This window comes from Arvicola amphibius, chromosome 11 (assembly GCF_903992535.2).
Source record: "Arvicola amphibius chromosome 11, mArvAmp1.2, whole genome shotgun sequence".
NCBI classification, from domain to species: domain Eukaryota; kingdom Metazoa; phylum Chordata; class Mammalia; order Rodentia; family Cricetidae; genus Arvicola; species Arvicola amphibius.
The window spans coordinates 61,148,736-61,174,423 of record NC_052057.2 but is presented as its reverse complement, the minus strand read 5'-3'; positions in this window follow the sequence as shown (position 1 = coordinate 61,174,423).

The window sequence follows — 25,688 nt, the reverse complement described above, 5'->3', positions numbered from 1 at the left end:
TGGCCAAGAGCTATTACTGCTCTTGCAAAGGACCAGGGTTTGGTTCCCAGCATCTGCATGGTGGCTCGCAACTGCCTGTGACTCCAGTTCACTCCCCAGGGACTCCTGCATATGTATGACACACATTGGCTGATGCAGGCACTTATTCATGCAGATGCTAAAGAAATGAATGAATAATTCTTTAAAGCTGATGAAAGGTGGAGAAAGAAGGGTAATAGGATACTTAGGATGTGGAAGCAGTTGGGAGAATATCTGGGGGACTCACAAGAATGGGCTACAGAGTGGGAGAAACCAGTGAGAAAGAGGAAAACATAAAAATAAAATGTAATAATGAGTGTATATAAAAATACTGTAATGAAACCCATTACTTTGTATGGTAATCCAAAAGGTCATTAAAATAAAATCTATATAACTATAACAACAACAACAATAATAATAAAGGATTAAAAATAAAAAACACCAAGACACTGAGCATGATGACATATGCCTCCAAGCCTAGCACAAGAGGCCAAGGCAGGAAGATTGTATACTAGATAGTCTATATCTAAAAAGATTTCAAAGAGGAGGGAGGAGGAAGAGCTACAGTTATAACCTACAGTCTTAAGTTGGTTTTCAGACTCTGCTCATACAGCTGGGACTGACTGAGACTGGAGGAGCAATTGTTCAGATGTCACCAGAGGACAGAAAAGATGGCGACCGCCAGTTTGTTTCGGAAGTGGCTTTGCAATGACTCACGTTTATTACGGCTTCTGTAGCGCTCCCACTTGTGCGAACAGTCCGCTTCCCTCCCTAACTCTTCTGCCCTTCTGTCGTCTGCCCTTCTGTGGGTCCTCCCCACGCTCTTCCTTCTCAGGCTGGGGCTCCACTTCCATCATGCACTCCGCTCCGCTTTCATTCAGTAGGTGTGTGTTCACCTCCTAAGCACCGCACTGTGGTGGGTGTTGGGAGTGCAACCTAATCTTGTTATCATCTGATGATGCCCGAAGTACTCCAGCAGTGAAAGGGGCGAATAAGAGAGACATTCCAGAAACTGCTGACCCAGCTTCTGATGGGACTACACTGGCCTGGCCAACACCCTGCAAACCTTCTGTGTTGCTGCAGATTTTAGAAACCTCAGGGTTTCATGAGTCTAAATTTCTTAAAATATTCTTATTCATTCTTAAGAATTTCATGCAATTAATTTATCTTGATCATGTATGCCCCTCACTTTTTTCTTAACTTCTCCCAGATCCACCTGACCCTCACACCTCCCCAACCTAATGTCCTTGTTTTTATAGTCCATCACCTCCAATTGTGCTGCCCATGTACTCTGGGTGTGGGTGTGGGGCCATCCACTGCCGCGCGGTCAACTTACCAGGAACCACATCTGCAAGGACGCAGGAGCCACAGACTGCTGACAGCTCTTTAGTTAAGGTGGGAGCTTGTGAACTCCTTTCTGCTCCTTGCTAGAATGCGGATGGGCTGCTTCTTGTGCAGGCCTTACAGAGACAGCACAGCGTTTCTGAGCTTGTGAGGGCAGCCGTCCGTCCGTCAGAAAATGCTGTTTTCCTCCAGCCCTCCCTCACCTCAGGTTTTACAGTCTCCCGCCCCTTCTTCTGACAGTCTCTCCGCACTGGAAAGAAGGTATGACGTAGGTGTTCCACTTATGGCTGAGCCATGACAGAATATTTCCACAGGAGATCCGCAATGTGAGCTAGTTCAGAGCTCAACTCCTTCCTCACTTCCCTTTCTCCTCTTTTCCACCTAACAAGTATATTTGAATTCCACACGCGCTCACGGGCAGGATATGAGTGAGATCAGAGTGTATGCACTCCTCCAACCAGGTGTACAGTAAAAGGATAAGAGCCACACAAGCCCATAACATCTCCAACTTCAGCACAATGAAGGAAAGACAAGCACAGAAAGGATGAGAGGCATTTAGTCTGCAGATCCCAGGGAGCCACCAAACACAAGGACCTTTACTCCATTTACAGGAAACTAAGCAGTTGTTCAGTCAGTCTCAGCCAGTATTAGATATAGTGTGACTCTCCCCAAGACACTCCATCAAATGTAGTCTGCTGATCTCTTCCCTGAGGGCGGCTGGTTTTCTGACCTCTGTGGTCTGACTACTTAGTGGTTATGAAGTGGCCTTCTCTTTCTGCAGAATAGGCCACAGAGGAGCCATAAAAGGATCAAATGATTCTTCTACGCAGCCATTCTGGCTGCTGCTGTCCGGCTATGCCGTGAGTTTGTCTTAACGGCTGCAGAGGAGGCTCCCAGGCTCAGTAGAGACCATAAATACTCATTCCAAGTCCCACTCCAGAGAATCTGGCCCACTTGAGGTTTGGAACGCTCTCGGGTGACTTTGGTGGCACCTCTGAGGACCTCAGGCAAGAGTGATGGGGAAAGATTGTTCTGCTTTCTCACCTGACTCTGCCCCACAGCTTTTGATGTGTGGAGCTGCACTGCCTGCTTTTTTTGTTTTGTTTTGTTTTTGAAGGCTGTACACTTTGCAAATTGGATTTTGTGGAGAGTTGCCCTAGCTTTCTCTGAGCAGCCGTCGACACCAAGTGTATGTTATTTATCATGACTGGCCAAGTGTATTCCAGGGATTACTTGCAGCTTTTGGAAATGCGCTTAGGGCAAGATGCTGGGGTGTATAAACAAATACCGGGTTTGGGTTTGGGTTTGGAATCGACTGAAAGTCTAAATCTTTCAGCTCGGTTTGGGGGAGTTGTAGATGAAGCATGAGAAGCTCAACACAGAGAGAACAAAACGAAGGTGTGTATGGTTACAGTGACTATGAATTTGGGACTATAATGTTGAAATCTTAAGATTCTATCCAAATTCAACCTTGATAAAATGCATCTGTGACCCATGGTCCTCAGTGGGGTGATCAAAACTTGAAATCCTAAAGTCATTTTCATTTCATGAAGTACAAAAGAAAAGGCCGCTACCTTAGAAACACACACACACAGCAAAAAAAAAAAAAAAAAAAAAAAAAAAAGCACTTCTAATTATATAAACCACAGAGTTGATCTGAGGAGACATGAATGTGATGGTGTGAAAAGCTGTGTGGGACAGGGGTCAGGCTAGGCTGAGGCAAGCATGAAGAATTCAGTGCCTTCCAGAGAAGAACACAGGAAGGGAGGGGTACCAAAAAGAGGGAGGGTGGAGAAAGAGCGTGAAGAAATTGGTGTGGAGTTGGCAGTGTTTAGGAAACAGTGAGGATGCTGGCCAGCTGGAGCTGGCGTCCTGGGAGAGCATGCTGCGTTGAGACAGTGGGCTCCAGCCGTCATCCTGATCAGCTAGGGTTCTAGCCATCCACTCCCACAAGACAATGCACTATCTTCTCAGACTAGGAAATGTTGAAATCGCAGGTGAGGAGGTGTGTTTTCATTTCTAGAAGTGGGAAGACACTGGGTTCCTGAGCCGAGCATTGAAGAGGTGCCCTGTATGAAGCGCTACTCTGTGGAAGACGCAAGATGGAGGGGAAAGATGGACGCTCAGGGGCTGGGTAGAGTTAGGGAAAGATGGACACTTGGACACTGGATAGAGTTTCACAACAACTTACTTTACACTTAGGAGAAGCCGATGCCTGATGACTGTGCCAAGGGCAATGATGAGCTATATTTGTGAAAGCGGCATTTTGAAATAAGGATCTGCAGGAATTTGTCATTGTCTATTATGTAGGTGGCAAAGTAGAAAAAGATGAGTCAAAATTATTCCTGAGTTAAGCCTGAGGGAGAAACGTGGGAGATGCTCGGGTCTTGGGGCCCATGTTGCAGCATGAAAGTAATAAATAGCAATTCTAGCAGTTGTCCGCATGGAAGGATCTAAATGCAGTCATCTGTGCACTCGCCTGTGTCAGAGGGAGTTTTGCTACATATGCTTAGAACTAGTAGGACCAGTACTTTCCCACAAAAAGAAACCTATGACAAAACGCACTCCATACCATAGTTCAGTGAGGAGAATACCAAGTCTGGAGAATTACAAGTTATAGACCTACCTGCTATGATTTTACATATTAGTTTGCTAAAGCTCTAAAACACACAGCAGCTAGCTTAAACACTGCAAGACATTTCTTTCTCACTGTACTGGAGGCCAGAAGTTCAGAGTCAATTTTGGTTTTCCCAGAGACGCATGTCCTTGGCCTGCAGGTAACATTTTCTCACTGAGTCCTTGATTCGTCAGGTGGTACATCCCTAATGTCCTTGCCTCCTCTCCCTAGCATCCTCCCCTGCACTTATAATGACACTGTCACACTGGATTAGGACCCATGGAATGAGCATATTTACCTCCTTAATGGCCTTGTCTCTGAGTTTTTCATACTCTGAAGCCCAGAGCATGGGAATTTAACCTGTGAATGTTGGGGAAGCGTGATCACTTCATAACAATCCCTATGTCCTCTAATTGTTCTCTTGAAGAAAACAAATATTTGGGAATCAGAAAGTTGAATTAAAATATTGCTAAGAGGCCTAGCAAGATGGCTCAGCCTATAAAGGTACATGCCACTGAGCATGGCTGACCAAAGCTCAATTCTGGGAACTTTTGTGGTGTAAGGGGAAAAGCTACTCCTGCAAGTTGCCCTCTGGCCTCTGCATGCATGCGTGTACACACACATGGACATACATATCCACATGCAAGCTAAGAAAATAAATGCAATTTAAATGTTTAAATGCTATTGAAAGTGGTTTCTATGTTAAAGGAAATTTCTTCCAAAAAAAGGAAAGGGAACTAATTTTTCATGGACAGTCCCAGTAAATGCATAGTTGAAAACACATTATGCAACTAAATAACCTATTTTTTTGGGTTCCACGGTTATTATTAATTTGTAAGAAGGAGGGAGAAGGGTATTTCCTCTCACCAGCTTTAAAGTTGCTACTTGCACTGTGGCATCTGGGTACTGCCATTGCAAACATCATTTTCACCCATGTATTTATATTCGCATGCCTTCATTCATAGGGCACTCCATGCCCTGCACTGTGCTCCGTCCTCAACATAGCAGAAATAAGGCAACAAGTGCCCCATGACATCACTTTTGTAATCCAGTTTGGAGCCCAGACAAAGAAACACACCATCACAGTAATATGTGACAAAGGCAAGATAAAGTGTGGCTTGTGATGCCAAGGAAGGTCAGCACAGCAGCTCTTGCCTAATCTCTGGGGCTTAACGAAGGCTTCCATGAGAAAATGGCATTTCAGTAGCCACCCAGAGAATGAGGCAAGCACATTCCAGTCAGAAAGTGGCCATCACAACTCCAGGTGTGAGAGAACGAGCCAGGTCCTTTAAGGCAGCTGGAAGAAGCTCAGTCTGCAAGGGAGCATTGTGCAAGGTCTTCAGAAGGTTGAGAGGGCCTTGTACGGTGTGCTTTAGAGAGTCCATGATGTGTTCAGGCATGGGAGCCGAGGACGAGACTGACATTGGTCAGACTTGTGCTTCAGCACTTTTGCTGGAGCTACTGTGTGCAGATAGACACAGGGGAAGCAGGGTCACGCAGGGAGTCTTCTAGTGCCTCCTCCAGACTCCACACAGCACAGTAGAGCTTTCCACTGTATTTTGTTCACTGATGTGTCCTAAATGCCCCGCGTGTTGCCTGGCACATATACAAGACCAATAGACATGAATTAGATAGAAACCCACTTGTTTTTAGGTATCCATCTTAGGAAAGGGAAGAGAGAGAGAGAGAGAGAGAGGGAGGGAGGGAGGGAGGGAGGGAGAGAGAGAGAGAGAGAGAGAGAGAGAGAGAGAGAGAGAGAGAGAGAGAGAGAGAGAGAGAGAAAGGCTTATTGTGGTAGAGCATTATACAGCCCAGGCTGCTCTCCAACTCACTTTATAGCTGAAGATGTCCTTGAACTCTTGGCCTTCCTTCCTCCACCACCATTCCTGATTTAGAAACACATTTCCCCCAAATGTTTTTAACTCATGACTTATTGAATCTGCAGACGTGGGACCCAGGGTATATGCTGTACACATTAGCCAGATTTAAGCTCAGGAAACTCAGATGCTTATGGTGCTGTTTCCTGAGATAGGGAACAAGAGAGAGCAAGGCCCTAACTGCTATATTTCACGTACTTCATTGCTCAAGGGAAATGTGAAGTCGTTGGCAAGAACTCCTCATCAGCAATTTCTGGCTTAGGGTTCTGTGAGGATTTAGCATAATTTTCATGTGACCCATGTAATGTTCAATGTGATCATGGTTGGGACCACATAAGGCCAGCAGCATGTCAATGGAAGGGGCTGGGATGTATCTGCAGATCCTAAAGTGTTCTCGCTCTCTCTCTCTCTCTCTCTCTCTCTCTCTCTCTCTCTCTCTCTCTCACACACACACACACACACACACACACACACACTCACACTTGTTCCCTCTCCCTGTGTCTCACTAAAGAAATCACCATGTCACTCAGTCTAACCTCATATTCATAATCCCTGGACCTCCACCTCCTAAGGGCTTCGATTACACACGGATGCCATCACCTCTGGCATTGTCAATATTTTTTAGAATCAACTTGATTTAACTAAAACAACATCATATTCTATGGTTAAAATATGGCTATTCTGTTGCTCTTGACCTTAAAACAGATTTTAAGCAGTATTTTGTGTGTGCCCACAAGTGTGTTTTAGTAGGGTTTTTAGTGCTGTTTTGAGGCACCACGACAGAAAAAACAAGCGGGGATGGGGGAAAGGTTTATTTGGCTTCTACATTGCTGTTCATTTCTGAAGGAAGGCAGGACAGGAGCTCAAGCAGGACAGGATACTGGAGATAGAAACTGAAGCAGAGGCCACGGAGGGGTGCTGCTTACTGACTTGATCCTCATGACTTGCTCAGCCTGCCTTCTTATAGAACCTAGGACCATCAGCTCAGGGATGCCACCACCGACAATGATCTGGGCCCTTCTCATCAGTCACTAACTAAGAAAATGCCTTACAGCCAGATTTAATGGAGGCATTTTACTAACTGGAGTTCCCTCCTTTCAGATAGCTCTAGTTTATGTGTCAAATTCACCTAATACTAGCCAGCACAGCATTGTATGGAAATAGACATATACCTGTATTTAGAGGCCATAGGACGATTGTGGGTGTCATTCTTCAGGCATGGTCTACCTTGTTTTACAGACAAGGTTTCTCGTTGAACTGGCTTTCCAAGTACGCTATGCCGGCTGGCCAGCAAGCCACAGGGATCTGTCTCCACTCTCCCAATGCCAGGATTACAAGTATATGCCAGCACACCCAAGTATTTAGTGTGAGTTCTAAGGATTCAATCAGGTCCTCATGCTTGCCAACAGCACTTTACCAGCTGAGTCATCTCCCTCCCCTAAGTCACATTTTCATGGGAAATTTAAAAAATAGAACAATGAGATAATAATAATGAAGTGACCAATGAGCCAGATGACTCATTCTCTCTCTCTCTCTCTCTCTCTCTCTCTCTCTCCTCTCTCTCTCTCTCTCTCCCTCCCTCCCTCCCTCCCTCCCTCCCTCCCTAGTAAGTTTGAATTGTGGAGATGGAGATATCACCACGAGTGGAGTGTGGTGGTGTGTACTTATTTAAATGTTATTTAGCACTGTGGTTAACAAGTTTCCTTCCTCTCTCATGCTAACCGAGTAGTGCTGAACAGAAAGCGCGGCGATGCTTTGTCTCGTTCTCTTTACCGCCTCTCACAAAACCAAGAGAGAAGAAATAATCTTGATTTTCCAGAACAATTAGACTTAATAAAAGCATAAACTCTTAGAATTAAAAAAAATTAACTTGCGTCTTCAGAGCTGAGGACTCTTGACAACATCTCAGCGCCTGGTTATTGAACCTTCTTTCCTCACCTTTCCTCACATATCCCTATGATAGAATTACTGCCTCTAATTTACATACCCAGCCAGTGTTTGTTGGTCACGTGATTTCAAGCAAAAGAAAGTCACTCCTTTCTTAGACACCTCTTATAAGGTTAGGAGATTCAGCATTCTGGAATGGTCTTCCTTCTACCCATTTTCCCTAAGTCTCCGTTTACATTGGTATGCTCTTCTGATATGAACAAGATACAACTAACTGTTTTCCAAGTATTTTAAGACAGTGAATGCTTGGGCTTCAAGACTGGGGTTCTTGACTTGTTTTCCCAGATGGAAAGAAATTAAGACTCAAACCTCTTTTGTAGCATTTGGTTTCTCCACCACTCTCCTCCCCCTCTTGAAGTGAAGCCCTGAATTAAACAGATCCACTGACAGAAGTTGAATAAACATTGTAGCACAGCGCGTTGCTTAGGAAAGTTGGGTTAATGCTCCGGAGGACAGTTGTTCAAGCGGGGATGCAGTTAGACCAATGGTGCTGTTGAGTGAGCACTGCGCAAGCAGCGATGCAGTCAGACTTGCGATCATGTTGAATGGTGCTTGAGCAGCGAAGCAGTTAGAGCCTGCTGAAAGAGCCAGAAGCTTTAAACCGGGGAGGGGGGGGGTACTTCTGTCTCTTTTGCGTTAAGTATGTGAATTTAAAAAGTAAGATAGAAAGTGAAGCATTTATTGTAAGAAGCCAGTTGTGTTGTTCAACTTGATCTTAAAGTCCTTATTAGACTGGAACAGACGAACACACCCTGGCACTCATGGCCTTGGGCCTCCCTGGGCAGGAGACCCGTGAAGGCCGAGGTCAGCACACTGGCAAGAGGAGTCCGAGAAGCCAGTTAGGTCAGGAGCCACTGGAGCACAGTAGGATGAGGTTGCCCAAGCTTCCCTCTGGGCCAAATGGACATGAGAATTGCACCAACATTGTCCTTGGCTAATAGAGAACTGGCTTCTGTGATGGGCGCCTTTTTATGCTGCCGTGGTGCTGAAAGGAGGGGAAATGCTAGGCTCCCCAGAAAGGAGGGAAGGGGGGACCCTAAGCCACAAAGTTACAGGAGGGCACAAGCTCCCTTCACAACCCAGGAGGAGCACAAGCAGACGGAGTCTTGGACATTCCTAAGACGCCAGAGAGAGACTGGAGTCAAGAGTTCTGTGGTAACTTGGGGGTCTGTGTTGTTGGCCATTCTGGGAAGGTGACAGCAGATTGGAAATTAACTCCACTGTAAGATACACCTCCCCACAAGTTTTTTTTTTAAATATTTGTTTATTTATTTACTATGTATACATTATTCTGACCGCAGGCCAGAAGAGGGCACCAGACCTCGTTACAGATGGTTGTGAGCCACCATGTGGTTGCTGGGAATTGAACTCAGGACCTTTGGAAGAGCAGGCAATGCTCTTAACCTCTGAGCCATCTCTCCAGCCTTCCCCACCAAGTTTTTGTTTGCAAGCACCATGCTGAGCTGGACCTGCCTTCTCTATCTCCCCTGTAGTTAACCTGTGCCGTGAGCCTGCTCAGAATGAAGTCAGCAACGGCCTTGGTGATCACGTGACCAAGGTACTTGAAGCAGGCATTAGAAAAGTACCGCAAATGGCAGAGCCTGGATAGCAGGAGGACATGTTTCTGCTGTCCTAACAATTTTATTGACCCCAAACCTGCAACATTCACTCAGCAAAACACCTATTAACTTGAGAAGACTCTTCTACCTTAGAAGGCAAGTGAGCAACTATGTCTTGTTTCTTAAACATTCTGTTTTGGATTCTTACCCAAAAATACTGTTCTTTGCAAGCTCAAGATTATACATATATATATATATATATTGAGATAGGGTTGTTTCTCTCTGTAGCTTTGGAGACTGTTCTGGAACTAGCTCTTGTAGACCAGGCTGGCCTCAAACTCACAGAGATCCACCTGTCTCTGCCTCCCAAGGGCTGGGATTAAATTTGTGTGCCACCACCACCCAGCTGATCTTTTCAAATTTTAAACCATACTTTATTTTATATATAGCAATACAATTTATATAACCAATAATACTATGATAGAGTGATAGTCTAATACTAATATAATATTAGACAGAAGGAAAGTGAGTATTTTTCAGATACAAACTCCCTTCACCCAGAAGAAATTGTAAGAACATTTTTTCTAAGTGGGTCTACTAGCCACATCTGATTTCTATTATGCCAATAGTCAGCGGAATTAGAAGGCAAGCCTCAGGAATAGCACAGGTTAGATTCATTGGAAATGCAAAGATTTTTGCTACTGCAATACACAGAGAGTTTAATTCATGTGTCAACCATAGGGGGGAAATACTGAAAAATTGAAATTGAAAAAAGTTAACCTTATTAAATATCTCTTTGAACACTTAGAAATTCTTCCCTAGAAAGGCAGTTTGCTGGTATGTTTGATGTTTTGTGCCCCTGGAGAAGGTTTCCTGACCAAGGAAATTTGTTATCCTTATGGATCTAGGCCCCACATCCCTTCCTTGGCCAAGATAACATGGTGTCTGGTTGAACAGAGACCAAGGGGAACATGATGGGATGGAATTTTACCTCTCATGAAGCTTCTCTCCTGCAGCCAGGAACCTTGATTTCTGTAATGCCCGTGGATGTGGGTTGAAGGACCCTTGACAAGCCTTTTCTGAGCTGGCAGAGAAGTCCTCCCTGCTAACAGAGATTGTCCTCCTGCAGACTGTATTGTGCCCACTGCCCTGTTGCTAGAAGTTCTAGACATGCAGGATGCAACTATTACTGCTCCCTAGACTGGTGAAAGAGAGGGGACTCCAGAAGGCCTCCCTACAAGGAAGCCTCTCATCTCTAAATATCCCAACAATAACTGAAAAGCAAAAGGAATCCTGCAGAGTTCAAACCATTCTCTGTTGGGATGTCGAGCACAGACATCACTACATGGAAAAATGATACACTCATCAGTGTTTCCTCCCTCCACCCTCATTCCCAGCCAAGACATTTTGAGAAAAAAGAATTGTGGAAGCTATTTTCCCAGCAAAATCGCCGCTCACCACATACTCAGCTGTGTTTATATGTGGCTGAACGAGTCTGCTAGCACAGTTAAATAAACTGTTTGAGTGTGCCCTGCTGCCTTGTCCTTTGGCAGTTCTCTGTCTCTCTTGGGCCTTCTGAGGTTTAGGAGACAGGATTGTGGAAGACCCATCCCATGTCTATATCCACAAGAAGACGTTGGCGCATAGCCCCAACCTTAGAAATTCTAAGAAAACAAATGAAAGCCTCCACCCTTACATCCTACCCAAGGCATTCAGTTATTTTCATCCTAGATCTGGGTTGTCCCTTTGTCAGCCAAAGAAAACACATCTGTTTGGGGCAGTATTCTCCAGCCAGAGTTTTTCAAGTCCAAACCATCCCTGCCTCCCACTTTCCCTGTCTTCCTGGTTCCTCTAGAGCTCCTCAGGAGGCCCTGTCCCAGGTTTCAAAGTCATTATCTCCGTTAGCCTCAACAATGGAACAAAAGAATGATTAGCTCTATCTCACAGAAACACTGACATAGATTAGGTCAGTTTCCACAAGAGCACCCATCTGGGAAAGGTGTCTGGGTGCAGAGCAGGACACTGAGACATTCAAGTCCTTGTTCTCTGCAATGGTAACCCTCCAAGGTATCTCCATGACTTAATGGAGCCAAGTTCCTTTGGAGTGTCACTGGGCCTAGATGGCCACACTTCCCATCACAAGGGGCTGCTCGCCCTACCTCATATTAGGGCTCTGTGTCTTTTCTAAGAATTCTTTATTATCTTTCTCCAGACTCTACAAATGATGAATGAAGTCAGTAAAAATCTGACAGATCCACCACTTTCCCCACCTTCCCCCACCCCCTACCTCATCCCACACCCCCTGGCAGTCCCAATCTGTTCTCATCATTTGGCTTTGGCATAATTGTTCTGAATTCTTGAGCCCTAAAGTAGAGCGATTATTTCATTTCCTGAGAAAATGAGAAACAGTGGGCTCTGTCTGCCAAGGAGCTCACAGCTGGGAAAGGGACCCGTGTTCCGCAGGAGCAGAGGCCTAGGTTTAGATAAAGCTGCTGACAAAAACAGGAGGTTGAGAAAGCTAAGCTTTCCCCTCCCCTCTGCTGGCACTTACAGGAGATATGATTCTAAAGTGTGTTGCTATTTAAAATGCCGATTTAACCGATTTAACCACGAGAGGCTCTGAGCAGAAACTAAGCTGGTTGTCAGGCAGGTTTTTCACCCTGTCTTTTACTGTGAGGCTCTGTATCCCGTCAGAGCAATGAGGTGGATGGAGAGCCAGCTTTAAGCCTGCAGGCACAGGAGCTGGCACCCACTGGAGGAGCTGTCCCTGCTCAGCCATGTTCTGGAGAAAACAGGAGACTGGGCAATTCTTTGTGGTGCATAGCTCCTGCAGAGGGCATGTGAAGTGGCTGGTTACATTGGACTGACAGTCAGTAAGCAGAGGGCTTGGGCCAAGCCCTGAATCTATGGCTGTATGTCTGTCAGAATGGTCTCCTCACACATGAGCCTGTGCGGACACCACACTGACACCGCAATAGCTGCTGAGAGTCTTTGGCTACAAACTCCCTTTGCGTCGTTGCTGTGAAAGAGAAGACTAAAGTGTGTTGCCTTCTGACTCCCAGCAGAGCAAGGCTGGGGGAACAGAGCCTGCTCTCTGGCTTCCTGGACAAGCAGGTCTAGACTTCCTGCTCACTCAGAGGGCTGCTTTCACTTCCACTTGTGTTTACTTGGGGGATCTGGTGTTTAGAGATAATTTCTCCTGTATCCCAGGCTGGTTAAAAACTCTCTGAACTCTCTGTGTAGCCAAGGATAAGCTTGAACTCCTGATCCTCCTGCCTCCACCTTCCACCACTTGTGGTGGTACTTATTTCAATGAGTTCTGAAAATTAAATGGGTTCTTTTAACCCTTGATTTTAAAATAAATCACAGCCCAGTGTTAGTCTCAGAAAGATACTCTGTGTAAAGATGCTTTTTAATTTCCTGTCACAAACTGTTTTCAGAGAGCATATCTTATTTTTTGAGGAATGACGAGACTTAGTTTCAAAGAAGAAAAGCCACACAGCTAGAAATGTGCAAGGCTAAACTTGACACCAAACTTTGTTCTTCCAAATGTTAGTTGTTTTTCTAGGCTCCAGCCCTTGCAAATATCAGCAAATGCCTGAGGTCACTTCAAGTCATTGCTTTGTGTGCAGCAGAACAGCAAACCCAAGGCAGACAGGATAACTTGTTCTGGGCTTTCTAGAAGCACCCCACCTTGAAAGTTTATTTCCTGTTCTCTCCCAACAATTCCCAACTCTGTCATAACATATTTTCAAAAATCTGCTCACTGCTATGATTTTGGAAAAAAAATCTACATGATGCTAATATTTGCCCAGTTTTGAATTGTTTTGATTGAGTCAAGGGCTCCTGTGTCTCCCAGGCTGGCCATCCACCAGTGATCCTTATTTCTGTCTCCCAAGGAGGCTCTGCTAGGATTGCAGGTGTGTGTCATCACACTTAATCTAATGTGACCCGTGTGTGTCCAGACCATTAGCCACTGTAGTATTCACACACTCTCTGAGAAGTTGTGGAGGATAAGGCTGATACATCCTCTGAAGTGGAGCAGGAAGTAGGAATGATCACCACATTTTGGTTTTAATTTTTTGGTCCATTTAAAATTACGTTTTAAATGATGTCAAATCAGAATCACATTCCTGGATGTTGCAACTGAGGGCTGATATCAGAGATGCCCTTCTCTCTCATTATTTATTTTATTAAATTTGTCAGTAGCCCAATAAAAATGTATTTATGTTATTCTAAAATATTATTCTCTGAGTAAATTAGATTGGGAACCATCGGGCCAAGCAAAACTCTGCCTTTTTTCTGTAGATTTTGGAGACATGCTAGGAATGCTAGGAAACTTTTCTCCTACCAAGCTGTAACACGGGCCCAAAGCTGTAACACTGACACCAAGCTGTAACTTTGACACCAAGCTGTAACACTGCCTCAAAGCTGTAACACTGGCACAAAGCTGTAACACTGACACCAAGATGTAACACTGGCACAAAGCTGGCTTTATAGCCACTGGCACTCGGCAGCTGTTACCGTGTCAGTGTGGTGGCAAGGGCTCATACATGTGGAGGAGACCCTTCTGACAGACATACAGCCATAGATTCAGGGCTTGGCCCAAGACCTCTGCTTACTGACTGTCAGTTCAATGTAACCAGCCACTTCACAGGCCCTCTACCGGAGTTAAGCACCACAAACCACATACTCTGGTGTGCCTTTTCCTCCAGGACAGGATGTAGCCCCTAAGCCATGGGGCAGAATAAATCTCTCTTCCCTTAAGTCATTTCTGTCAGATATTCTGTCTCAGTGATAAAAATAGTCGTCGGTGCTGTGTTGGGCAGTTTTCTGGCAATTTCACACAAACTAAAGTCTTCTGAGAGGCGGGAACCTCAATAAAGAAACTGCCTCCACAATCCCTCAGGCTCCCGCTTTACAGGGCAGCAGAACACACACTGAAGTCTCGCTTGCCTCTCTGTTCATGTCTGGAGGGCAGAGATCCCACAAACCATTTCCTCCTGGCCTCCTCCCACCACTCATGGCTCTGCGTAGCCACCAACTCAGGCAGACACCTGTGCAACCATAGCCCTCGTCAGGTTGCCTGCTCATCTCTGCTCCTCTAAACCAAACCTTCCGGCTCCTCCCTAGTGCCGCAACAGATCACCACCTTCGGCTTTCACCCCCACCTTCGCCCCACGCCTTGGTCTCTGTGGATCCCGCTGACCATCTGCTCCGGACCTTCCCCTACTCTATCTGCACCCCAGTCTCGCACATCAGCAGGCATCCTCTGGGAACACACCAGTGCAACAGGCAACACACAGTCATCACACTCTGAAGTCCCCGGAGGAAACAGAGCTCAAGAAACAAAACATCCATCCAACAAAGACAAACTCGGAAACCAGCACCTAGACACTTAACCATCCCAACCCAGATTCATCCCCAGCAGCCTAAGAACACCATAAACAACAACCAGGACAATGTGTCTCCACTAGAGCCCAGCTAGCCTCCCACCCCAGACCCTGAACATTCCAACAGAGCCGAAGCACAGGCAAAAGACCTTAAAACCAACCATGTGAAGATGATAAAGGTCCTTAAAGAAACACGGGAAAACACAGACAATCGGAGGAAATGGATAAATCCCTTAAAGAAAGCCAATAAAAACTGACATTTGATGAGCAAAGAGGTCAAGATCATGATGGGGATACTCACAGAAACAGATGACCTGAGCTAGTGGGAGCTCACTGACTGCAGACTGACAGTAGGGGAACCTGCATAGGCCCAAACTAGGTCCTCTCTGTGTGGGTGACAGTTGTGTGACTGGGAAGTCTGTGGGGTCACTGGCAGAGGGACCAGGATTTATCCCTAGTGCATGAACTGGCTTTTTGGAGCCCATTCTTTTTTGGAAGAATACCTTGCTCAGCTTAGATATAGAGAGGGCCTTGGTCCTGCCTTAAAGTGATATGCCAGACTTTTTTGACTCCCCATGGGAAGCCTTATCCTCTGTGAGGAGTGGATGGGTGGGTGGCAGGTACGGGGAGCAGGAGGAGGAGAGGGAGATTTGTATGTAAAATGAGAGAAGATTGCTTTAAAAAATGAATTAAAAAACCAACCAAACAACAACAAAAAAATCCAGACATTATGAATAAAACTGTTCAGGACCAGCTAGCTTAACCCCCGAAATAACCACACAGAAATTGTATTAATTTAATTATTGCCTGGCCCATTATATCTAGCCTCTTCTTGGCCAACTCTCACATCTTGATTTAACCCATTTCTATTAATGTGTATCGCCACTTGACTGTGGCTTACTAGCATGAGTCTAACCAGTGTCTGTCTCAGGACAGGAGAATCATGGTGTCTGCCACACTGTTTTCTTCTTCCCAGAATTCTGTTTTGTCTACTCTGCCTATCTAAGTTCCACCCTATCAACTAGACCAAGGCAGTTTCTTTATTTAACCAATAACAGCAACACAAATACAGAAAAACCTCCTACACCAGAAAAATGCCCTCACAGTTTAAATAAACTTGTTAAAAAAAGAAAAAAGTAAAAAAAAAAAAAAAAAAAAGGAAATGCCCCAGCTTTATGTACAACCTGATATTATGGAGGCATTTTATACATATTGAATATATTGAAAATAGATTCTTCTCTCATATAATACGTCCTGACTACAATTTCCTCCCTCCACTCCTCTCAGATTTTCTCTGCTTTCCCTCTTCCCAGGATCCACTTCCCCGTCATCTCCCATCAGAAAAGAGCAGGCTTCCAAGAGACAACTCCAAATACAACAAAACGAAATAAAATTTATAAATCAAGGCAAGAGCCACCACACCAAAGCTGGACAAGACATCCTCCAGGAGGAAGAGTACCAAGAGCAGCCAAAAGAGTTAAAAACAGACTTGCTCCCAGGTTTAGGACTTCCACAAAAACACCAAGTCAACAGCTACAATATATATGCAGAAAATGTGGCACAGATGCACGCAGGCTCTGTGCTTGATGCTTCAGTCTCTGTGAGGCCGTATAAGCCCTGCTTAACTGATTCAGTGGGTCATGTTCTCCTGGTGCCCTCCATCCCCGCTAACTCCTAGAATCATTTCATCCCCCTCATCTGCGAGATTTCACAATCTCCAAGGGGAGGGATCCAATGGAAACCTCCTATTTAGACTCTCTCTTTGCATAGTGTCTGGCTATGGGTCTCTGCCTGCATGCCCATCTGCTGCCAGAGGAAGCCTTCTGATGACAATGTCATTAATCAATGAGTATATCAGCATATCATTAGGAATCGTTTTATTCATGTTTTGTTTGGTTGTATGTGGATGATGCCACCTCTGATCCTGGCAAGCCCTGAGGAGCAAGCCAGTAAGCAAACTCCTCCATGGCTGTGTTCTTGTCCTGCCTCCCTGATTGTGTTCTTGTCCTGACTTCCTCCAATGATAAACAGTGATGTTGAAGGGTTAGCCAAATAAACCCTTCCCCAGTTTGCTTTTGGCCATGAGGTCTCATCACAGCAGTAATAATCCTGACAAATCCCGACAAAGACAAATGCAAAAAATAACTCAGTGAGATGTTCATGGCTGTGAAGAACCTGGAAAAGTCTGCAGGCGTTTGGAATCAGTTTGCAGAAGGAATACAGGAGAGTTCAGAGCAAAAGGCAAAACAAGCAACAACAACAAAACCCCTGGAATTCTCTGAGCAGGGCTTAATGGTGCTTTGTTTGGCATGGAGAAGGCCAGAGTACTGATAGAAGTGTGGACATGCACAGTCTAGGCTGTGGTCACAATTCAAAGAGAACAAGGATTCTTTTGGGACTCAAGTTAAAGGTTGTTCATGTTGCATCCTAGCCAAGCTGTGTCCTTGTGTGTGATAAAGCCTACATCCCAGTACATGGGAGGCAAGACAGAAGGATGTATCGTGGTCTACAGGGAGATAGCGTGCCTCAAAATTTTTTATTTCTTAATTAAGTGGAAAGAGCATAACTCATGACACACAAGGAAAGAGTGTTAGGAACTGAAAGGAAGTATTACTGAGACTTACTGAGAGCTTTCAGGTCTCAGACAGTTCTAAACTATAACTGTAGAGGAGCTTTATTGTTATTTGACACATTGTATTTGAAGGAATTGAAGTACAGAGGAGCTTGAAACCACAGCTTTCCAAGGTTCTGTAAGTCAGTCACTCAGGCGGGCATGGAAGTGGCGATTTTTCAGGCCTCTGTCTCCTCTGCTAGGCCTACAGGTCTCCACCACAGCTGGACCCCAACAAAGGTCTCTTGATCTTTTTACTTATAAGAAAAAAATAGAGAAACTGTCCATTTCAAAAACGAACTTATTTTCCTCTTTTATTTTCCAAATAGAAACAGATGATTTCATTTGGGAAGAAATCTTTACAAAAATTAAAAATATATGTTCTTTTAATTATTAGATGTAGGTTTTTTCTCATGAGCATTTCCCTTTGCTTATAATAAGACTGTACTGCTATTCTCATAGTTTTATTTAGAATGACACACAGTCATTATTAGATAACTTTTGTGCATGTGACTGGTCGGTTACCTGAGCAGAACACTAGTAACGCCTTGAGTAACTATTGCTATCAGCCCTGTACCTGACCTAACTTCCCTTTAACTTTCCTGTTATATTCCCGGCAGCTCTCCGGAATCTGACTCACCGAACTGTTGCCAGTCCTGCAGGTGATGGAGAGGATTTCGAATCCCAGAGATGTTCTGCCTTCACGCGCACACGTGTGGTGACCCACCTATGTGTTTCATAAGCACACCAGTTTCTCACTTCCGTTCTGTGCCTATAGAGTCTGTATTGCCTCTTCCACAAGGGAACATGCCAGACGAGGTAATTTAAATTTATGTTTGCAGGCTGTATTGCTCATGCTTGGCTCAGAATGAACATTTATTTCCAAAAAGCAGAGTATTTTATGCTATGATATAGCCATAATTTTTCTATCTTTTGCAAAAGATTCTTATCATTAATTTACTTTAATACCTATAAGGATCTCTGAGTTCAAGGTCAACCTGGATTACAGAATAAATTGTCAGACTACACAGAGAAACCTTGTCTTGAAAAAATATAAAAACAAAACAAACAAACAAACAAACAAAAATGTGAACTTTTTGGAACCAGGGAAGGAGCCAAAATTACTCTCCAGAGAAGACTGGAATAAAACCTGTGACTGTACCGCTGGCTTCCCGCTGAAGCTACCACACCACACAAACAGCAAGGCTAGCAAGGCTGGGTGTGACGCAGTGGAGCAAACTAAAATTGTGCAAGCCTCATGAGGATCAGCAAGACACTCCTTAAAATTACTTCTGAAGCCAGGCGGTGGTGCATGCCTTTACTCCTACCTACCGCTCAGGAGGCAGAGTCAGGTGGATCTCTGTGAGTTCAAGGCTAGCCTGGTCTACAGAGTAAGTTCCAGAACAGGCTCCAAAGTTATACAGGAAAACCCTGTCTCAATAAAATAAAATACTACTTATAAGACAATCACCGTGTGAAGAGCTTATTCCCTGGTGCCACTTCACATTCTCTCTCCAGCCCTTTACGTCTTAGTACTAATACTATACTACACTGTACTGTACTGTACTGTACTATATGCTATAGTGTATCTTACTTGTATTTATTCCGCTGGGGTTCAGAAGAGGGTGTGTGCAGGCTCACCACAGAAAGACGCTCAGCCCACTTACAGCCTGACCTTTAGGCTGAGCCTGTGTCTGTTTCAGCACTTATTCCACAACTGTCTGGTGTAGGCCGAGTCTCCCATCCTCACAACACGGCCAAAGCCACACTGCAGAGTTCTCGGCTACTGGTTGCTTTTACAGAGGTTTGAAGCCCGGTCTCACTCTGTGGCCCACCCTGGACTGCAATTCATGAGTCTCCTGCCTCAGCTTCCAAGTGCTGGGATTGCAGACATGCTCCACTATACTGTGTCTATTTCTGCAATATCAACATTTTACCTGGTCTGTCAGATCAACAACTTTCTCTGAGTGAAGTTAGTGAAATCCTGCTTGATAGGCAGCCACTCCCTGTGAGATAAGAAATGGTATTTCCTACAGGAGGAGGCTCAGCCCCTGAGTGTGTGCCCCTGGAGTCCTGCCAGCGCAGACGTTCTGAACTAGACAACCTCACAGGCCAGTGGGTTCAGCACCGAGGAAGGCTCAGGTGACACTAACGGACACTTGAAGCAGGCTCTCTCTGCACTTTGAAATCTTCACAACCAATAGTTTTTTGTTTTCTGACCTGAGAACAAGCAGTAGTTATAAGTGTGATCTGAAACATCCTCCACAGGCTCGTGATTTAACCTCTGTTAGCTGGTGTCAGTAGGTTTGGAGGCAATAGACCCTTCAGAGGCAGGCCTAGCTTGAGAACCAGGCCACTATGGATGGGGCATTGAGGGTTGCATCCTGGGCCCTCCTTCCTCCTTGTCTGTTTTTAAGTCCACCATCATGTGAGGAGATTCCACCACATACTTCCACCACCACGAAACCCACCATGTTCCTCACCATGACGGATGAAAACTGGGGTTCAAGAATCAATGTTTCCTCTTGTATTGTTTCTGTCAAGTATTTTGGCCAAATAATGCAACAGTAATTAGTACACTACTGAAACACGTGGTGAACTCAGCCAAAAAAGAGGTAGCAGCAGCTCTGGAGATGAGATGTGAGGGACACATCCACAGGCCTGTGGTCGTGCAGAGATGTGGGGGACACGTCCACAGGCCTGTGGTGCAGAGATGTGAGGAACATGTCCACAGGCCTGTGGTTGTGCAGAGATGTGAGGGACATGTCCACAGGCCTGTGGTGCAGAGATGTGAGGGACACGTCCACAGGCCTGTGGTGTGCAGAGATGTGAGGGACACATCCACAGGCCTGTGGTACAGCAGAGATGTGAGGGACACGTCCACAGGCCTGTGGTGTGCAGAGATGTGAGGGACATGTCCACAGGCCTGTGGTGTGCAGAGATGTGGGGGACATGTCCACAGGCCTGTGGTGGTACAGCAGAGATGTGAGGGACACGTCCACAGGCCTGTGGTGTGCAGAGATGTGGGGGACTTGTCCCCAGGCCTGTGGTCGTGCAGAGATGTGAGGGACTCGTCCACAGGCCTGTGGTCATACAGAGATGTGGGGGACACGTCCACAGGCCTGTGGTGGTGCAGAGATGTGAGGGACACGTCCACAGGCCTGTGGTCATACAGAGATGTGGGGGACACTTCCACAGGCCTGTGGTACAGCAGAGATGTGGGGGACATGTCCATAGGCCTGTGGTCGTGCAGAGATGTGAGGGACACGTCCACAGGCCTGCGGTGGTGCAAAGATGTGGGGGACACGTCCACAGGCCTGTGGTGGTGCAGAGATGTGAGAGACATGTCCACAGGCCTGTGGTGGTACAGCAGAGATGTGAGGGACACACCCACATGTCCACAGGCCTGTGGTGGTGCAGTGAGCACACAAAAGGTCAACAGCCACTACAGTGTATAAACAAACTCAAGACTTTAGTCAACAGGACATTCACTAAAGGTGAAAGGTGTTTTTCTAGATACGGACACATAGCACACCCAGGCTTCAGGAGAATCAGACCTGTTGATGTTATTAAATTTAGAATCTTGAGAAAAGGTCACTCCTGGACCTTCTGAGGTGCTCTAAAGAGACAAGGAGAGCGTCATGGGACAGAGAAGAGCATGTGAACACAGAAGCAGGGCCAGGGCTGTTGAGCCCATTCCAAGGAGCACAGCCAGAGGCCTCCAAAGTGAGAGGAAGCAAGGGAGCAGCTTCCTATAGAGCCTCACTGAGGACACATCCATCCACACTGGTATTTTAGCTTAGGGTCTAGTGATAATGGAGTTCAAATTTCTGGTCTCCAGAACTATGAAAGAAAAAAATTTCTATTAATTCAGCAGTTTAACAGAGTTTGCTACAGGTGTCACACGTGACTAAGATTATCTAATGTGAACACATGAAAGCCTCCCCCACACACACACAGACCACACATGCTACAGGCATCACACGTGACTAAGATTATTTAATGTGAACACATGAAAGCCTCCCCTTCACACACACACCACACATACTTCATTTTGGATCTGAGAAAAAGACAGCATAAAAAGGAGCTTAGTGGAAAGAGAAGTGGTGTATACATTTGTTTTGCATCTGAGAAAAAGACAGCATAAAAAGGAGCTTAGTGGAAAGGGAAGCGGTGTATACGTTTGAAGAGCTAAGGAGCCAAACGAAGCCAAAAGATTTAGAGGATACACAGCCAAGCCCTGGCTTGATAAGTCCCCGAGTAAGCTGTTCAAGAGAAGAGTGTCTCCCCAAACCCTGCAGAGCTGGAAACACGTTTGTTGGTTGTGATAACTCAGGGATTATGAGCCATACTATTAGAGGACATCAGGCAACCAGAGAGAAAAATCCAGGAAGAGGTCAAAGGTCAGGGATAGGAGCAAGTCTCAGAAAACTTGATCCATATGTTCAACGAAAAGGAAAACAGATGAGCTAAGTCGGTCATACATAGATTTCCTCCCATTTGACAAAACTCATAGCAATTGTAAATACACTATACATGATAACAATGAATTATGAGAAATGGATACTCATGTACAAACTGAAATGTTATACTAGGAAAAAAGGCTCATTTATTTCAAAGATGTTGTCTAGGTTTGGTGTAATCCCAGCACTAGGGAAGTGGATCCCTTAAACTGGAACCAAAGCATGACTTCGATAGAAAGTTGAGTGTCTAGAATTTCAAACAATCTGAAAAATTGGAGTCAACACAACTTTCTTACTTCCTCTCTCCCCCATTTCCTCTTCCTTCTATCTTTCCTTCCCTTTCTTTCTTTCTTTCTTTCTTTCTTTCTTTCTTTCATTTTTTTTTTTTTTGAGAAAGGATATTATTGTGGAGCCCAGGCTGGCCTCAAGCTATGTTACACAGGCTGACTTGAAACTCAAGATCCTCCTGCTTGAGTCCCCCAAATGTTGGCTACAGGCTTGTGCTACCATGCACCCCATTATTTCTATATAACCAACTTCACAGGTGTTTCTAAAATTGTTCTCACTAAGATAAAATAATATTCAGCATTTAGGCAAGTGTCTCAACCTGTGAGTCCCATGAAGGCACACGAAATCACCCAAGGAGGGGCCTGGGGTTCTAGTGTCTCATGATGCAGAAACAGCCTTGGCCCAGATGCCCTACAGTGGAAGGATTTCCATGCTCTGTGAGAGGATTATCGCTCTGCTTTTGCCTCCCATCCCATCATCTTAACATGTATTCTATCCTGCTTTCAATGTGACCCAACACGCTTTACAAACTATACCCAAGAATACGAGAGAGAGAAGAGTCTGGATGAAATCCTTATGCAGGATCACAAGCAAAAGTGAACCCTGGCTCCAGCTTTCTAAGACAGGAAGTGCAAACATTTCCATGTGATTTTAAAGACCTCATAATCTGAGTGCAAAAACATTAAAATCCACAGATGCCACCTTGCTTGTGACATATGTTATTCCTTTTGCCTTTACTAAAATTGAAGCAAATCCATTCCTCGGATTTTGACTCCTATGTTCCAAAGTTTAAAGACTATAGGAATCATCACGTTTGGATCATTTCCTCTGCCTGCTGCCCCCTGAACGGACACCCTCCAATCTTTTAAACCATCTAAGGAAAAATATTCAGGATCCAGGGTAGGTAATTTGCTCTAGTTATTTTACTGTTCTGTTTTATTTTCAAAGCCTTACTCTCTAGCCCAGATTGGCCTGGACTGCGTGACGGTTCTGCTTCAGTTTCCCAGTTGCGGGGATTTTTCAGAAGTCAGCCGCCACACCCTGGTCTCATTAGGAGAATCTGCTGTGTTAAATAATATGCTCCCTCTAGAGGAGGAAGAAGGTGAGCGACATGCTGGGTTCCTTCCTCAGAAGATGAAGTAGAAATACATTTTCTGAGCATTGACTATTTCATGGTTTAGAGTCCCTTAAGAAGTTACTTCTTTGTATTTCATTTTATCTACGTTATTGTCATTTTTCTAGGATGGCTGTTTGTCATCAAAGTCTTTCTGCCTCTACCGCAGCTCTATTAAATGTCTGGAAGCCTCAGAGTCAAGAAAACAATTCCAAATCCTGCTCTAGGGAACCTGAAACATCAGATGACTTTCATCCTGTGCCCCTTAAACAGCCAGAATGTGACGCCATTGTCTGAAGTCGGAATTGAAGTGAACCGCCCAACACTAGGCAGAAATCAGCCTAGAATCAGAATGTGCTGAAGATCACACAACAGTCGGAGAGACAAGAACACCATCAAGAGCTTTCCTCACACAGCCACTCCGTCAAGGAAACTGCCCAGGGACCCTGAGCTTGGGATCCAGTTCTGAGCATCACTGTGACCTCTTCCACAACTGTCTCCACCAACTCGAATGAGGAGGGTCAGCTGGTTTGACATCCCCACAGCCCCAACAGCCAAAGTTCCCACTTTAGTCTTTCCTGAAGCTCACCCCTCCCAGCTCCAACACACACACACACACACACACACACACACACACACACGACCTTAGATAATAAAGTAAAGTAAATGAACACAGAGCAGAATGCAGGTGTGTTTGATTCCAAAGTCTTTGGTCACCGGACACCAACCGGGGGGAAGGGGAGAAGGAAGCAGATAGTTGGCTGGCCAAATACACCGTTGTGGAGATGCAGGACTCTGCTATTTTCAACAATGAAGAATAGTGAGTGTAAACGAAACAATTTGATTCCCTAGGAAATTCAAAATCTTTCAGCAGATACTCAATGGCCATTGCTCATGAATTCCATGGCTTTCCATCAATGGGCGTTGGTGCTGTGGGGTAACAGCGAGGACGGTAGAGCTCAGCTGCCCCACCCTTGGCACCCAGGAACTTTTCCAGTAGATTCCGGAGCCAGGTAAAGCCAGTCTCCACAGGATTGCTCCTGCTGGGTGTATGCTAGTTACTCCCTTCTCCTGATATTCCTATACCATTAACTTTCTGCCTGCCAGGTGACCTGAGAGAATGACAAGTGTCATTCACCTCTGCTAACCTTTTTCTCCGCGCTTGAAGCACTCTGGCCCCATTTGCCAGAGGCGGAAGAGTCTATACTGAAGTACTGATCTGACCGTTTGAGTGCTTCTGGCTGGAACAAATGTTTGCCCAGGTTGCAGGTTTGTCCCAGGGGGACTGAAAGGGTGTGGCAGGCTCACCAGTCCGGGCCTGAGAAAATGCCTCGGCTCAACAATGGGTTTTTATGTCAGATGTTTCTCAATTCACCGTGTATATGTGTGTAAAACTATGATATAGAAAGTGTATAATTTATTATCCATGTGTGTGCCCAAGGCAGGGTTTCACTGTGTAGCCCAGGCTGACCTTGAACTCCAGGTGCCTCAGCCTCAGCCTCTGGAGTGAACACCAGGCTCCTCCAGATCTTTATGGCACATGCTCAGTGCCCTCCTAGCTTGTTTTCCCTGTTTTCTTATTCCTGGTGGTTCAGTTTATTCATGTCTGCAGCTGACCCCCCCCCCCCCCCCCCACACACACACCAGATAAAACACACAGACCATGTTTGGCTTAATTGGCCCCGTTTACTGGGACTCATGAAAGCTGGTGGTAGTACCACCAATGGAAGGCGGAATGAATTTCCTGCATGGAAGTTTATCAAACCTGAGGACCACACACAGAAGAACCCATAATTAATGCGTTTTGTGGGATTAGTGACCTAGGCATGGACACTAATACGGGGATTATGGTGGAAGGGTTAAGGGCCAAAGGAGCACAAAAGAGGGGTGTGTCCTTCCCAGACATTCAGATCATTGTTTCTAATAAGAGCATTTCAGGTTGTTCATATACAATTAGCACAGTGAGGAGAAATAGAAAAATTCAAAGCACCCCTGTTTTTTGCGGGGAGGGTAGTTTTTTGAGTCAAACTGGTCTAGAATTCCCTATGCATCCCAAGCTGCCTGTGAACTCAAGACAGCCCTACCCTGGACCCCTGAAAGCCAGAGTTACAGGTGTAGGACCCCATGCCCAGTCGGTGCAGTTATTCTTTTATGAAAAATGTAAAAATGATTAATAAATAGGTAGTCTTTTAGTTCACATGTACAATTTTCTCCTTCCTGTTAGGCAGCAAGAGTTGCAAACTCTCTCTCTCTCTCTCTCTCTCTCTCTCTCTCTCCTCTCTCTCTCTCACACACACACACTCTCTCTCACACACACAGACACACACACAGACACACACTCTCACACACAGAGACACACACAGACACACACAGACACACACAGACACACACTCTCACACACAGAGACACACAGACATACACACACACACACACACACACACACACACACACACACCG